A 15,480-nucleotide genomic window follows, 5' to 3' on the forward strand; every position below is an offset into this window, starting at 1 on the left:
AATGTTGGTTATTGTAGAGACAGACAAATTCAGCAATAAAAATCCCTATGGAAATATTGAGTGTCTGCTGAGAAATGATTCTTCCTTGTATGTAGTTTATTGAGTACTCACTGCAGCCCACCTACCAAAATGTCCATGTCATTGTCACTTCTGCATTTGGAAAGACTAAGGCTCAGTGAGGTCAAAGGATCTGCTGAAGGTTGTGCACATAATAGTGAGTGTTGATTTATATATGAATTTTGTGCTTTCAAATTTAAACCTTACTGCTGTTCCTAATTAAAATAAATGTTCTACTTGACTTGCCTGTCTACAAATGCAAATATGACACTAACATGTAAATGAATGTGTAAAATCTTAAGCACCCTTCCCCCCAGCTTTGCCTTCATTAATCGTGTTTGTCTAATGTTCATAGCTGTTTTCTCCTCATTCTTAGTTTTATAGTGATGATTGAAGAGGCTCATTTCTAAGTGGAAAATGCTCATGAATTGTTTAAACTGTGGCCATCACTCTTGCCCAAAATTGTGAAAAATCTTTCTGTACTAAGATGGAAAGTGAAGATTCAGTGGCAGATGCTGAATATATGTCATGTAAAAAAACAAGAACAGAAAAAAAGTAACTATAATTGCTGTGGACCAGCACAGCAGGAGCAGGAGACAAGTTTCAGGGATTGCAATTATGGTGCAGGGTGGACAAGGATGAGGTTGAGTGACAGACAGACACGACTTCTAGGAGTGCATATCTGAATGTAATTTATTTTTAAGAGTGCAGCGCATTTATACAGTTTTTCTTGGCAAGCAAATATAGAGGTACAATGATTCTTTCAATAGAAACGTGACAGATAATACATTTTTTATTGTTTCTGAGATGATGTCAGGGCCGGAGACCAACCTGGGGCCCTGAGAAATCATTATGTATTCAAGGTTCAGTGGTGCTAAACAAATACCCTATCTATCACTTTTGCCTTGCTAATCCTTTTAATTGCTCTCTCCATTCTTTTCACAAGCCACCTGGTGTTCAGGAGTTAATAGTTTAATAGAATTAACGATTATAGAAAAGTTTCTCAGAATTAAATCAATATCGAGAACAGAGGAGGCTACATTCCTTTCAAGACTATCATTAGAACGGAGCACAGTGTTCATAACATTTCTTTGGTTTAGTACGTTGTGTGTCAGCAGAATCAGGAAACAAATCAAAAGTTACAGTGACCATTTGAGAATCAGCCATTCTTTTATTCCTGGAGGGCCACGTATTCCTCTCGTGTGCCCGGTACCTTGACCATGCCAAGCTCTAAGGATTTCTCACTTAGGTGCTGTGGGAGGGGACATGGCATATAATGGAGCAAAAAAAAAAAATCAAAACCATCAGGCAATTATGGATCAGAGACATTCTGTAGGGGAGGAGAAGGGAGAAGCACCAGGACAGGGGTGGGAAGAGCACAAGGACTCTGGTGATGGTGAGTTGATGGTTGGATTTTTATGGGAAAATCAGATGAAGAATGATATAATAAATATATTTTTAAAAGAAAAAGAAAAAAATTTAAAAAATCAAACATTTCAAAAAAGCTCACACACACTAAAAAAAAGGAACAGTGGTGTGTGAGTGATTGTTTTTCTATTTCATCTTAATTCAGTTATGGCTTAAAGTGACAATACCTAATTTTAGCTAGTAACTCTCTTGTTGCTGGTTAATTATGTTAAAAGAACACTGCATTCACTGCTGGACCATGCATCATAGACATTGGGCCTTTGCATTGCATCTGGCATCATTTTTGGGGTCCTTCCTTAAAGCTGTTTCTCTTACAATTTGTACAGATGTATGTGATTAGCATAGCAAATATATATCTAATGGTGTCCATAGTAATAAAGACATATTTTAATTACGTAGTGTCAATCTGTGGACTTAATATATATTCACTGAAGCTATTGTAGAAGTTGAAATCTGTTATGTAACTTGAGAAGTGGAGTGTAGAAATAACTTCCTAGATGATAATACTAGGTTCAATTTGTTTTAGAAAAATTACTAATGAAATGAATTAATATGGAATTTACCTCTAAGAATGCAGTGAATAATTTATATAAAAAAATGGATCCACATTTCGAGCACTGATGATAGCAAGTAAAAAAAAAAAAGAGGACATTCTATTTAATCTTTCTTTTTTAAAGATTTATTTATTTATGCATACAGAACTGAGGTATAGGCCAGAGGTGCAGGGGTGGTGCAAAGATTCACCAGAGACAGTGGGAGCAGAACAGGCAGATCGACAAAGTATACTGCTGAGGGGAGCCGTGAGTGAGACAGGAGAGGTCTGCCATGCCATGTAGAGCACCTCTGAGCCCAGGAATAGAATTCGCACTGAAATAGCTGTGGCCAGCTTGCAGGGCTGCATCCCAACCTATTGCGCTGCCAGGGAGGGTCCAATCATTCATTTATTTCTTCAAAGATGTTACTTGTGAGCAAGATTAAGAAATTAAAACTGGTACATTTCTTAGGGACTCCTCCAGGTTTTGGTATCTTTAGCAGTTCCCTTTCATGATAAGGCTACCCTGAAAATTGCTTTCCTTAAATGGCTATCCTGAAGTTTGAATGTATATTGGTTTCATAGAATTGTCATTGAGGTGGTTACCCTAAATAAAATTAATCCCTAAATAGCATGTTTTCAGTTGTAGAGATTGAGAAGCAGGAAGCTGGTTCTCTTTAATCATCACCCATTGCCTGATTCACCTCTGAATATAGCCCTAGTTTTCATTGGGAGACAGTACCCATTAGTATAATTCCCTTTACCACATAGGAAAGTAAAGCATTTTTTAAATTCCAGAATATATTTCTACTTATAGAATCTACACGTTTTTCTATTGTTGTGGAAGTGATCCACTATCTTTAAAGGTAGAGGCAATGGATCCTTTTCCTCAAATGAATGCTTGTGTTTTCAAGTGCAATTTATATAAATGGAGGAATGAATCAGAACAAATTCATCCTGAAGTTCAGAACAGCCTTCGGGTTTCTTCTTCTTCTGTTTAGTATACTTAAGTTGTTTATTCTCTAGGCTAACTGATTCAAATTGTTTAATTACCTATGTAAGTGAACTTTCAGGAAATCTCTACTAATTTCTTTTCTCCTTCCAGGAGACTGAATCCAGTGCCCCTTCTCATTATCCTTCAGCACTCTCTCCACATTCTTTTTTTACTATTATCACGTTTGGTTTTTTTTTTACATCATTCTTCATTTTGTTCATTTTTTATCTCAGTTAATCCCTGTGGAAATCCCACCACCAATTCACCCATGTGCCATCACCATAGTCCTGTGTGTTTTTCCTGCCCCAGTTTTGATCCTGTTCCCCTTTCTGCCCCCTCTCCACATTCTTTTGATAGCACCGACCACATTGTAGTGAACCAGCAGGTTTCCATGTACTATTCCCTGACTAGAGTGTAAACACTTTAGCAGTAACTATGGTTTCATCGTCTTTTTTTTCCCTGCACTGAGCATAGAGCATGGCCAATCAATGTTGGATTGGACTTATTTTAAAACACCAGAAAATCTGGAGATTTGATTATCAGATATAAACAAGTATCTCCTGGAGTAATTGCTGTTTGCCTACTTATGATAATCCTGGCTATTTTTCATTGGCTTCACTGTAAGAGGAGCTTACAGGGCTGATGCCTCATTGAACTCATTGCCTTTATTCAAAATTATGATCTTTCAGGGCCACAGATCTACCATTGCCCCATTGCAGTGGTGCAGAAAAAATGGTGGCAATAAAGAAGGCACCAAACAACTTCCTTTCATGGTGTAATAAATAAACACCTACTTTTCAGGATAAGCAGTGCTGACCCAGACAATCTCTAATTACCTGAGAGGGCCAGTAAAAGTGTGGAATACCCATCAGGTGTGATATTGGCAGGATTTGGATTACATTAAGTCAGTGAATTGTACTAATCCATAGTGTTTTGGTTTGTGATGGAGACAATTCAGTGCATCCATGCTTGAATGATGAATCATAACACTTATTTAACAAATACAACCAGATTATGAAACCAATTTGTTTCACTTGCAGTTACTCACCAGTAAAATAAATAGGTTAAAAAAATTTCTTGGCTGGTAAGCCTCATGTGGCAGGTAGCATTGATGTTACTGCCTCTCCATGCCAAGAGAAAATTGAAAACTGTGATGTGTTTGGACTACAATGTTTACTTATAAAAAACTGAGTGTGAATACCTTTGGTTACATTGTCCAGCTTGCCACAGCCCAGTTTTACAATTTTCATGTGTCTTACTTCCTTCATTCATCTTGTTTCTTGAGTTTGCCATCTCTTCCTACATTCTGTGTCTCATTGTCTTTCTTTCTTTCTATGGCTTTTGTTTTTATGTAACTATACATGTAAGGTAGTCCTAATTGCCCCTTCACTCTGGCCCATTTTTACCTCTGACTTTGTGATCCTTGCACAATAAGTAAAACTTTTTCTATTCAGGTTCATTGATGCAATATGTTAGCATTTGTTTTACAATATTGTTATAGGTAACAATTATAGGTAACAAGTTATAGGTAACAAGTATATTCCACTATGTGGAATTATACTATATCTTGCCACCTTGTCTCAATGAAGACCACTTGAAATCTTGTTAGATGCTGTTATTTTCAGTATAATGAATCTCATGCATGGATGGCACCTTTCAAGATAATGAAAATTGAGAGAATGACAAGGTTATACCTGAAATTGGAGTTGGGCAAGAGGGCAATGATAAATGGACTTGAGGAAGAAGAGAACAAAGGGAAGACACTGAGAAAACATGAGGAGAAGTAAGAGAACTAAGCCAAAGAAAATAATGTCAAGAAGGAGTTGAAGGAGTAACTTAGAAATTGGTAGACTCTTCAAAGGATCAAAAAAGAATGAGAAACATAAAGACAGTTTGAGGTAATAACAGGGAATATATAATGGATGCTTAGAATGTATCAGGCAGTGAACATTACAACAACCTTGTAGGAAAGTTCTGCAATGAGTCCCCTTTTATAGTTAGACAGAAACAAATGCCAGATAACTCGCCCAAAGTTAGCTATCTTGTAAGAGGTAGAATCAAAAACTGAACCCAGGGCTACCCTGGTGGCAGAAGAGGTTAAGTCTCAGCATTTATTAAGATATCACCAGTCTGATGGGAAGCCCAAGGGGATTACAACTGAGATGGAAAAATGCACAAAATGATGTAAAAATAAACTATTATATTATTCATAAAAAAAAAGATATCACCAGTCCCTGTGGCATGAGTTCAATCCCCAGCCAGGGAGCTGACCCACATGGTTCAACAGACCTCTCCTTTCTCGCTTGCTGCTCCCCTCAGTAGTGTATTTCAGTGGATCCACCTTTTCTACTCTCCACTCTGTCTCTGGTGAATCCTTTCACCCTCACCCCACCCCTGCACCTCTGGCCTACATCCCAGTTCTTGTATGCATAAATAAATAAAAATAAATCTTACAAAAACCGAACCCAGCTGTTTGGCTCATAGGACTGTGCATATAACCACTATGTTACATTTGGATTTCACTAGGAAGTGATCACTAGTAACCATAGAGAATTTTCTGAGCAATGACAAGGAAAAAACATAGCAGTATGTATTTTAGAGTGCAAGTGGTACATATTTTAAAAAGTTCTTGAAGTAATTAGAATAGGTAGATAGTTTTCCTCCCTGGTAGAGTTAAGTCATTTATAAATAATTTTAAACCCAAAGAAAGCAGTCTTGAGCTGTTTGGGTGTATATAATGCAGGGCTTTGGACTATTTGTCTGTTTGATTGATTTTGATATTTCAAAGATAACTTTCCACTCTTTTGAAGATACAGTGATTCCTGTCTGTTTGTAGTACACATAATGGACTCCAAAGTGTTGAATCATCATCCTTAAATATAGATGTTCATAATTAATATTGCTAATTATTGTAATTAAAGTAGAAGGTTATAGCTTTCCTAAAAATTTATATTCTTTGAACCATAGCTGGAGCCTATTTTTTAAAGTTATCTTCATATGGTTATCAATACATTTGAATGAATATGTCATTGTTTTCTCTTTCTCTGGGGTAATTTTCAGTTTTTGTAAGTAGTCTAAAACTATTTAGTGTCATTTATAATGTCTGGTGAGTATTCATACACTAGTAGTTTGGCATGAAAAATTGGCTATGATTTAAAAAACAATGAACATAATTGTCTTTCATATCTGTTAAGGCACATGGATTAGAATTAACATTTCATATCAAACTTTATGTGAACTTTAGTAATCCTAAATGCTAATAACAAGGAGTCATCTATTATAACTCCATCTGGAGACCTTCATCATGTACTGTGTGAATGTAACCATGGATGTGGGTTTTCTAAATCCTAACTTTTTGCTTTGGTGTTAAATTCCAATCCAAGTCTAAAAGACAGTACTTGGATTTTTCCCAAATCAAGAAAGTCTGTTGGCTGCGTCACTGTCAATTAGTAGATAAAATATAGGGGGAGGTATAATTGAACCAATAGTTTTAAGAAAAAAGGAAAAATAGGGTAAAAGTGAAATAGAGTAAAAAGGACAATAAGGCAATAATTCATATAGTCCATCAGAGAAGCAGAACAATGGGTGATAAGCTAACTCTGTTCATCATACTTACTTCTTTTGGGGAATTCCAATCAAGCTGAAAAAACTTTGAATTTATTTTTTCCACAATATTCTACCAAAGGATAGAATAGAGGAATTTGAGTTGGTTTTGATTTCATTGCACTTGTATGTGTGCAATTGGTGTTTGAGAAACAGTTGGCCTCATAACATAATTTCTCTTATGATACAAAGCTGGTTTTACAGATATCTTTGGACATGAAACATTGAACACTTTCCAAAATACTATCCTGAAAACAGTAGATGAGTATGTATTTGTGAATCCAGAAAAAGGTGCCTGCAGTGTATCGAATGAATGGGAAGGCCTTACATTTAATGATCAAAACATGTAATAACAGAACCATGTAATAACCAGGTAGTGCATTTTTGATACACTTACCTCATAAAAGGAAAATAGAAACTTGACCTCCTTTCAGAGGCTTCTAGAATATTTCATAGACTCAAGAGCTGGTTTTCTTAATGCTTTTCCTATGCCAGTGATGTAATGGCTCCCCCAACCCCAAATATTTCCTTTGGAAATAAATTTTACAGAGCTGGGTTTCTGACACTAATTGTACATATTTTTAAATTCTAGGTGGCTATTATTTAAGCTCCCAGAGTAAATACCTACTGCCATTCTCAAAGTGAATAATGAGCATATTTTCTTTTCTCTAAATGGTAACAAGCAATAAACTTGTTACTAAAATATGTTGAAGCCCTCTGTTAGCCTCACTTTTGGTATTTAGTCTAAGTGGAAAGTAAATAACAATGTGTAGATAGCAGAAATGCCCTAAATGTTACGGTGCATCTAAAGTGGTATTGCAACATTTGGCAGCTAGTGTATCACTGCATAAACTTCATTTTCCTAGAATAGTTCCAGGAAATACATCTGTTGACACAGACATTCAGTTTTCGTGGTTGAGTAACTGTATGCACGTAGGGAACATATGTCACCAGGCCTCTGGACGGTGCATATGTCTGGTGTGAACAAGCAGAACTGGGGAGTGGGGGGTGAGGGCAGGGGATTGTGCAATCATAAAGCAGTTTAATTTCTGTCTCCCTCTCACTGTCCTTCTCAGTCCACTCATTGGACTAGTTTTTTCTTGGCTCATGGGTAAAATTTTCTGGTCTCTTCCAGAGTTTCTCCACCCTGAGTTGCTTAATGTGAGAAAAGATGTCTAACATTCTTATTTGAACAGATGTCTAATGTTCTTATTTATTGCTTCCCCAATCCCTGAGATTGCAGTCGTATTGCCACTTATTGAAGCCTCTTTATAGTTCCAGGTACCCTCTAAGTATCAGTTGTCCCTTGCAGTGGCCAACAACTAGTTGATAGAAACCCTGCAAGCATTTATTTACCATAATTAGCTGCCTGGATGCAAACCAACTTCAATACAGTGGTGACCTCGCCTTTGAATGGTGGCAGAACCTCTGGCCAGCCAGTTTCTGTCCATGAGACAGTCACCCATCCACCGTGTCCTTCCAGCTTCAGTGGACACATATCAAGCAGACTCTTTGAAGCCTCTCTGCAGACTTGTCATAATGTGGTCTACATCAGTTTCCTAGAGCGAGCTAGTAATAGGGAACCCTTTCCCAAGTAACCCCACCCTTCTTATATTTATTACATTCTGATGCTCTTGCTGATATGCTGAGGGTTTAAGAATTATGTCATCACCTCCTTTCAAATACTTCATCAGAATGTTGCACTTAACTTTGATGATAACATCTGTTGTGTTGCTGCTTCAATTGAAATGTCTATTTTAACATCTTATCAAAATGTGGCAACATAGTATTACATTTGATGTAAAATGTGGTATCATAGTTTCTTCTTCAAAGGCAGTTTGTTTTCAACTTCATTTTTTTCTTATTCATGTTAAAAACGATAAAACTAGTCTTTATATCAGTAGTATAAAGTATCAGTACTTTTTTTTTTAAGATTTATTTTATTGATGTATAAAGAACTGGGATACAGGCCAGAGGTGCAGGGGCAGTCAGAGGCTTCACCAGAGACAAAGTGGGGAGCAGAACAGGCTGACTGACGAAGTACACTACTGAGGGGAGCAGCAGGCCAGGAGAGGTCTGCCGTGCCATGTGGATCACCTCTGGGGAAGGGATTGAACTGATGCTGAAGTGGCTTTAGCTTCTTAGTGCTGTGCTTTAACCCACTGCACCACCAGGGAGGGCCCAATAGTCACTTTTATGCGTTTTGAGTATTGGGTGCTCAAACCTTTAAGGGCAACATTGACCAAGAGCAATACAATGTGATTCACACACACACACACACATATTTACATATATATATATATATAAATTTTTTGAGGAGCCACAAGAAGAAATAAAAAGAAACTTTTTAAAAGTTTATTTATTTATGCATACAGAACTGGGGTACAGGCCAGTGGTGCAGGGACAGTGAGAGGATTCACCAGAGACAGAGTAGAGAGCAGAACAGGCAGATTGATGAAGTACACTGCAATGAGAGAAGCGGGTGAGACAGGAGAGGTCTGCCGCGCCATGTGGATCACCGCCCGGGCTGCAGACCAAGCTCACACTGAAGCAGTGCTGCTCTTTAACCTGCTGTGCCACCAGGGAGGGTCCAAAACAAAATAATTTAACAAATGATTTTATTTAGCACAACAAATCCAAAAGTTTTATTTTAGTTGATATTAAGTATTAATATTGGTTATATTTTACATTATTTTTTACCATTCAAAGTCTTTGAACTGTGATGCTTATGTTCTACCACATTTCATGCGGGTGAGCTAATAGCCAGTGTGGTTTGTGGCACCATATTGGCTACACAGGCCTTGAACTTTGTGTCTAATAATAAATCTACACTTTACCTAAGCTTTCTAATAGGTCTCCACTTTCCCTTCCTCCTGCTGCTGCTGCTTCAACTTTTAAGAAAATAGCACCTTTTAAAACATCAAAGTTTGTATTGACATTTAAAAGTTAATCAATTAAAAAAAAAACCACACAACCATGGTCCTTAAATTAGAGTATAATTTCTCAGGACTTCTATGTAAGTGGAATTTTTTCAATATTTGTGATAAATAAAATCTCTTGTAATTAAGTTCTTTAGATATAACAGCATGAATCACAAAGGCTTGGCTCTGAGCTAAGCACTATGTAGAATCAGACAGAAGTATATTTTTCTGAAGAAAATTATTTTTCCATATAACTTTTTGGAAAAATATACCACACATATGGAAGTGTTAGATGACCAATCAGGATAAAAATCTAGGTAGGTAGTGTAGAAGAAAGAAAGTACCACAGGTGAAGGGAAGAGAGTACCAAGACGCAGAGCCTGGAGCTGGCTGAGGGAAAAGACACAGTCACCCTCAGAAGCCCCTGCCAGTCTACATTTCTCATCCGTGGAGCCCTCCTATCCAAGAAGAAGCAGAAGTGTGCTGTCAGCTTGCTTATCGCCAAAGAAAGAAGGTTGTTTTTTCAAGTTTCTTGGTGATGGCCTCCTTTCTACTGGACTATATTTCTGCAAAATATCTGTATGAGACAAGGTTTGTGATTTTAGAAATGACTCCTGCACACACACACACACACACACACATACATACACATATGTATACAAATTCAGATCTTCAGGAAAAGGATGTTAAATTGCTATGGGAGAAAAGGGGTGCAGAGACTCTAAAATTATATGTATTATACACACACACACACACATATAGTTGGATGGGATAGTCTACTTATGAAACTGTTTTAGTGAAGACTCCAGCAGTCTGGAGACCCTTAATGGATCTGGACCCTTAAAATGGTCTGGAGACCATTTTACATGCTCAGCTGAGAGCCCTTTAGAATATGTAGTGTTTATGTTCCTTAGTAGTCATGGTCTCAAAGAGTCTGTGCTGTGTTTGGTTCATGAATGTATATTGGACAAATATATGGGACTTCATGATCCAGATGATATGCCAAAAGTACTTTTTGGTAGAACATTAGTCCCATGAGGGTTCCATGAAATGCAGTTTCCATGGTCGATTGCATTTTGGAAACTCTATACCATGTCCTCTTCTTGGAGAGGCACTGGTGATTTAACATTGACTCGTGGGAGTCCTGCAGAAAGGTACCTGTTTTTACTTAAGTTAAGCCAGCACTTCCAAAGCCATTAATTTTAGAGTCTCTGCACCCCTTTTCTCCCTTAGCAATTTAACATCCTTTTCCTGAAGATCTGAATTTATATTATTTTGACAGTCATTTTGGAAGTTACTAACACCTCAGTGACATCTTCAGCATCGTTAGTGACTTTTTATGTTCCTAAGACAACTCAGTGGACCTTAAAAACAATGCAGTAAGAAGTTTGGTTCTCAAATATTCTAAGGTATCACTGAGACAAAGGTGGAGTACCCACTCAATCATGATACTATGCTATTTTTGATTCTATGCTTGATTCTTGATTCTTTGCTATGGTTGGCATGCATGCTATCCAGTTCTTTGTGTGCTGGTACACTGCTTACCAGAACTAAGAGTTCCAGATAGTCTTGGAGCAAGAGCTGCCTTCTCTGGATTGGTTTAAGTCTTTTATTTCAAGGTCAACATTAACGCTTGTTTCTTCACCAGTCCTTTCCTGTGGAAGCCCCACTACCAAATATCAGTTATCATGGTGCTTTGCTTACATTATCATCTCTGGCTGGCTGGATTCCATCCACATTTCTATCCAATAATCACTGCATGTATTGAGCGCTTAGTCTTTGCCATTTGTTTTAAGGATTACAGCAGCCATTTTTGTGTTTTTGTTCCTCTAATGAATTCTTGCATTTTATTATATTTTAAAGTAATTGATCCTTGTCTTTGGGGACATATATACAGATTAGTAAGCATTTTGATGATGTTTATTAAAAGATAAGCATATTCACCTTGTTAAAAAACTTTTCTATATTCATTTGTTGATTCTTTTGATGAAACACTTATATGTATCCAGATATCTAGAATCCTGTTCCATGGCTTTTATGAAGTCTTACAAGTAAGTTAAAATATTTTAAGTTTTTTAAAAATATTTTTTCATGAAATGGACCCTCCCTGGTGGCGCAGCGGGTTGAAGCACAGCACTGAGAAGCTGAAGCCACTTCCACATGAGTTCGATTCCCGCCTGCCGCCTGCCCCGGAGGAGACCACATGGCGAGCCAGACCTCTCCTGGCCCGCCCGCTGCTTCCCTCAGCAGTGTACTTTGTCGGTCTGCCTGTTCTGCTCCCCACTCTGTCTCTGGTGGGGCCTCTCGCCGCCCCTGAACCTCTGGCCTGTACCCCAGTTCTGTATGCACAAATAAATAAATAAATCTTTAAAAAAATATATTTTTTCATGAAATGAAACATAAATAGCAATAATTTAAAAACATAAATATATACACATACAAATATGAACACACATAATGCTTTCATTAAAAACAAATTTGTATTATCAAATACCATTACTTGGGAATTATAAAACTGACTTATCCAATTCTGGCTTGAGGCCTAATAACATGCTGATTTATATTTAGTCTTTGTACTAAGCTATGGTGTTTCTCATCCACCAATGAACAAAAACTATTCTTGAAACTCTTTCCATTCTCAATGAGTACCAAAAGCAGTGCTGTGAAGGCAATGTTTACAAAATATTGAGTTGCTTCATTTAAATGGGGGAGCCTGAGTTTATAATAAATAGCATTTAAATGTTAACTATATTTATAACATGCAACAATCCTCAGAAAGTTACTCTGAGCAGGAGTGCCTATGAATACATCTGTTTCCTATGGAAATATGATTATAGACACTGATACATGGAATGTGTGGGATGTGAATTCGAGGGAACACATGAAAAGAAATGTTTTCCAATTTTCCTACCGTAGTTTTAAAATAGGCTCATTTCTGTCTCTGGCCCTGGAGAGCCCTTATCCTCTTAGCTACCTTCTCATGGGGGACAAGTGAGCTGCTCTGTTGTAGGACATTCAGACAGGCAAAAGGAGAAGATGTGCAGGACTGGGTGCATAATTTACCCAAATTGAAAATGTTTTTATAAGCATGCATTAGCTCTTAGGGATCATTTATTTTCTAACGTGTTCATGGAAAAGCTTGTATTCTACTAGGAGCTCCAGAGACATATTCTTCAGATGAAAACTAATGATCTTGAAAAGACAAAAAAATAAGGAGTTGCACTGCAAAAGTAAATTTTGATTCATTTTTTTTGTATAATGATTGGAAACTTCACTTGCAAAGTGGGGAATATTTCTTTCTTGTACTAGAAAGAAAATGTAAAAAGCAGAGGCATAGATACTTCTTAATGACATAAAAACTGACTTTGGAAAGCAGTGGGCAATAGAAGTTTGAATTGCCCTCTTCAAGGAAAATAGCCATTAAACACCATAAAAAATTCTCTGATTTTCTTTAAGAGATAGCATAATTAAGAGTTGGAAAGAGCTATTTCTTTTCAGACCTTATTTAGGCTTCATTTCTTTCTGTATTGTTTTTCCACACGGCCAAACAGAACAAGTTATCACAAACCAAACAAAAGGCAGCGACTCTGCAAAGTCATTATAGCCTTTTACTAAGCCAGCCTGGAGAGAGCAAAGGGTCGCTCTGTTATCGTGATTTTTTATTTTCTATGAATGAGAGGAAGTGATAGGGAAATTTGTTTCAAAACTAATTTTTTTTTATGCCAAAGGAGTCCTCGTTAGAATTTGCCAATCCTAACATTTGTTGGTTGTGGGACCTTCAGAAATTATAGTGTTTCTCTCAATCAGTTTCCCAATCTATACGAAGTGGGGATATTCCTAGTACCTATCTAGTGAGATTGTAGAAAGACTGGATGAGACAATACACAGGGTCTGGCATACATGACACAAGAATAAGTCTTTTGTGCTAGCATGCATAATTTCCTGAGAGTCAGTAACCTTGGTTGAAATGTGTTGTACTATAAACAGTTTCATGAAGCTTTTGACACTCCTCAAAGTCGGCTCTAGACCTTTATGACCCTAGTGGGACTGTTTCCCAGTTAGAGGTTTTGTTATTTTAATGGAACAGTATATTTATGGGGACTTTCTTTATGGATGAAGCCCAACATTCTTATTTGCATAGCATATCAACTATGCTTTTCCTTTTTACTTACTACATTTCTTGTAATTGTGATAAAAGCTAAAATCCCATTGGTGCAAATAATCATAAAGTAGGAAAAAGTAGAAGGGTAACAACTGTTTCCATAAACTGCAGTCCTGAACAACATTTACTTTCAACAAAATCAATTGAAGATTAATAAAAGGTCTCGTGTACTTATACAGGCTCATACACAGGTACAGAAGGGGAATTAAACTTGCCTATTCATAAAAGGCCAAAGTGAAATATAAGAGGTACTTAGCTATTTTAGAAATGAGGCATTCTCATAAAATCAGTGAGAGGTAATCAAAACCATCATCAAAAAAAAAAATCTGAACACCTATCTAAAGCTTATGTGCAGCTTTCTAGATGGACATGAGAACTCGAATATATAAATTTGACATAAGCAATCAAGGTGTGTTTGTGGAGATGATTTTATTTGTAGGATCCACATCATTCTTGTTTAGTTGCAAAAGACTAAAAGTGTTATTCCCAAAAGAAAGTCAAAGCAGTGGGGCATTCTAAAGCCACACATCTCAAACCTCAGTCATCAGAGCTCAGTCTTCTTAAATACATGCATTAAAAGTACAACATTAAGTTGGAAAGAAATCACTCTAAGAAGAAGAGGTAAGAGTTTATCTCTCATGCATCTATATTTCCCAGGCACTGTATGAATGACTTTACATGCATGATAATACATAGAGCACATGTCCCTATGCTTTCAGGAGTTATGCTCTTGAGGGTGAATAATCCATGTGGCTAAACCCTTGGTGGAAAATAGAAGGCACGAGGGCACAGATTGATATGTGGACTGAAAATAGAAGGCACGAGCGCCAGGAATGTGTATGGACTGATGGTGAGGGAGGGCCTCTCCTTAGCATGAGAGGCCACCAGTTATGTGAAGAGTGAGGGAACACTTTCTAGAAGGCAGAATATATGTAAAAGTCCTAAAGTAATAAATATCCACCTATATGAGGAAGTGGAAACCTTTATGGGCAGAGTTCAGAAAGTAAGAGTGTGGTGGGAAGTGAGGTGGGAGTAGTGGTTATAACATGGGTGGGGATCTTGTTAAACAGCTTATTAGCACAATATGATGGTGCTGTGAAATCCACAGGGAATAGTATCATACTAGATTTTTCTTTGGCACATCTGATGCCTGATGGCTCAGCTACCCACCAGAATCTACCTCAGAGAGCTCCAAGTACTGCCTCAGTGAAGATGGGAGAGTTCTTTTGGGTCTCCAATGTCCTTCAAAACCAGAGGGATCTTGAGTACTATATCACATTATTGCTTTTTAGCTAATACTGTTGCTCCTTTAGGTACCCTGACCCCTGGCTTTCCGGCCAAGAGTGTGATTAAACTGGAACTGAGATACACTTAAAATATGTACAACAAGAACATTGTGAAAACGGTTTGTTCAGGCATCAGGCATTTGAGATCATGTGTGCTTTTGAGTGGACACATGCCAACTTGTCCCTGGAGAATGCCTTTGCATGTCATCACAGCGAATATCAGTAAATCACTTACTGTGGGGCATGTCAGGATGACTACCGCAGTCAGGAACTACATCTATAATGGTGTATGGGAACAGTAACAACTATCTAGCATCATCTTGTATGGTCACATCATTTTTATACCACATGTGGAATGATAAATTCTTACTGTGTTTACTATACCTTAAAAACTAAACAGCAAATCTTAATGGTGACCCACTGTGTACAATGCAGGAGATTAACTGAATGTCATGTGGATTTGTATAAGAATGACACATTATGGTTTTTTTTAGCTA

General features: G+C 37.4%; 1 protein-coding gene across 1 annotated transcript in view; it reads left to right on the plus strand.

Annotated features, from left to right (window-relative positions):
- FBN1 (fibrillin 1) overlaps positions 1 to 15,480 on the plus strand; it is a 226,687-nt gene that overhangs the window by 46,845 nt on the left and 164,362 nt on the right. The gene's annotated exons all lie outside the window — the stretch shown is intronic.

Source organism: Condylura cristata, unplaced genomic scaffold (genome assembly GCF_000260355.1).
Source record: "Condylura cristata isolate star-nosed mole 26May11 unplaced genomic scaffold, ConCri1.0 scaffold00023, whole genome shotgun sequence".
In the NCBI taxonomy this organism is placed as follows: Eukaryota; Metazoa; Chordata; class Mammalia; order Eulipotyphla; family Talpidae; genus Condylura; species Condylura cristata.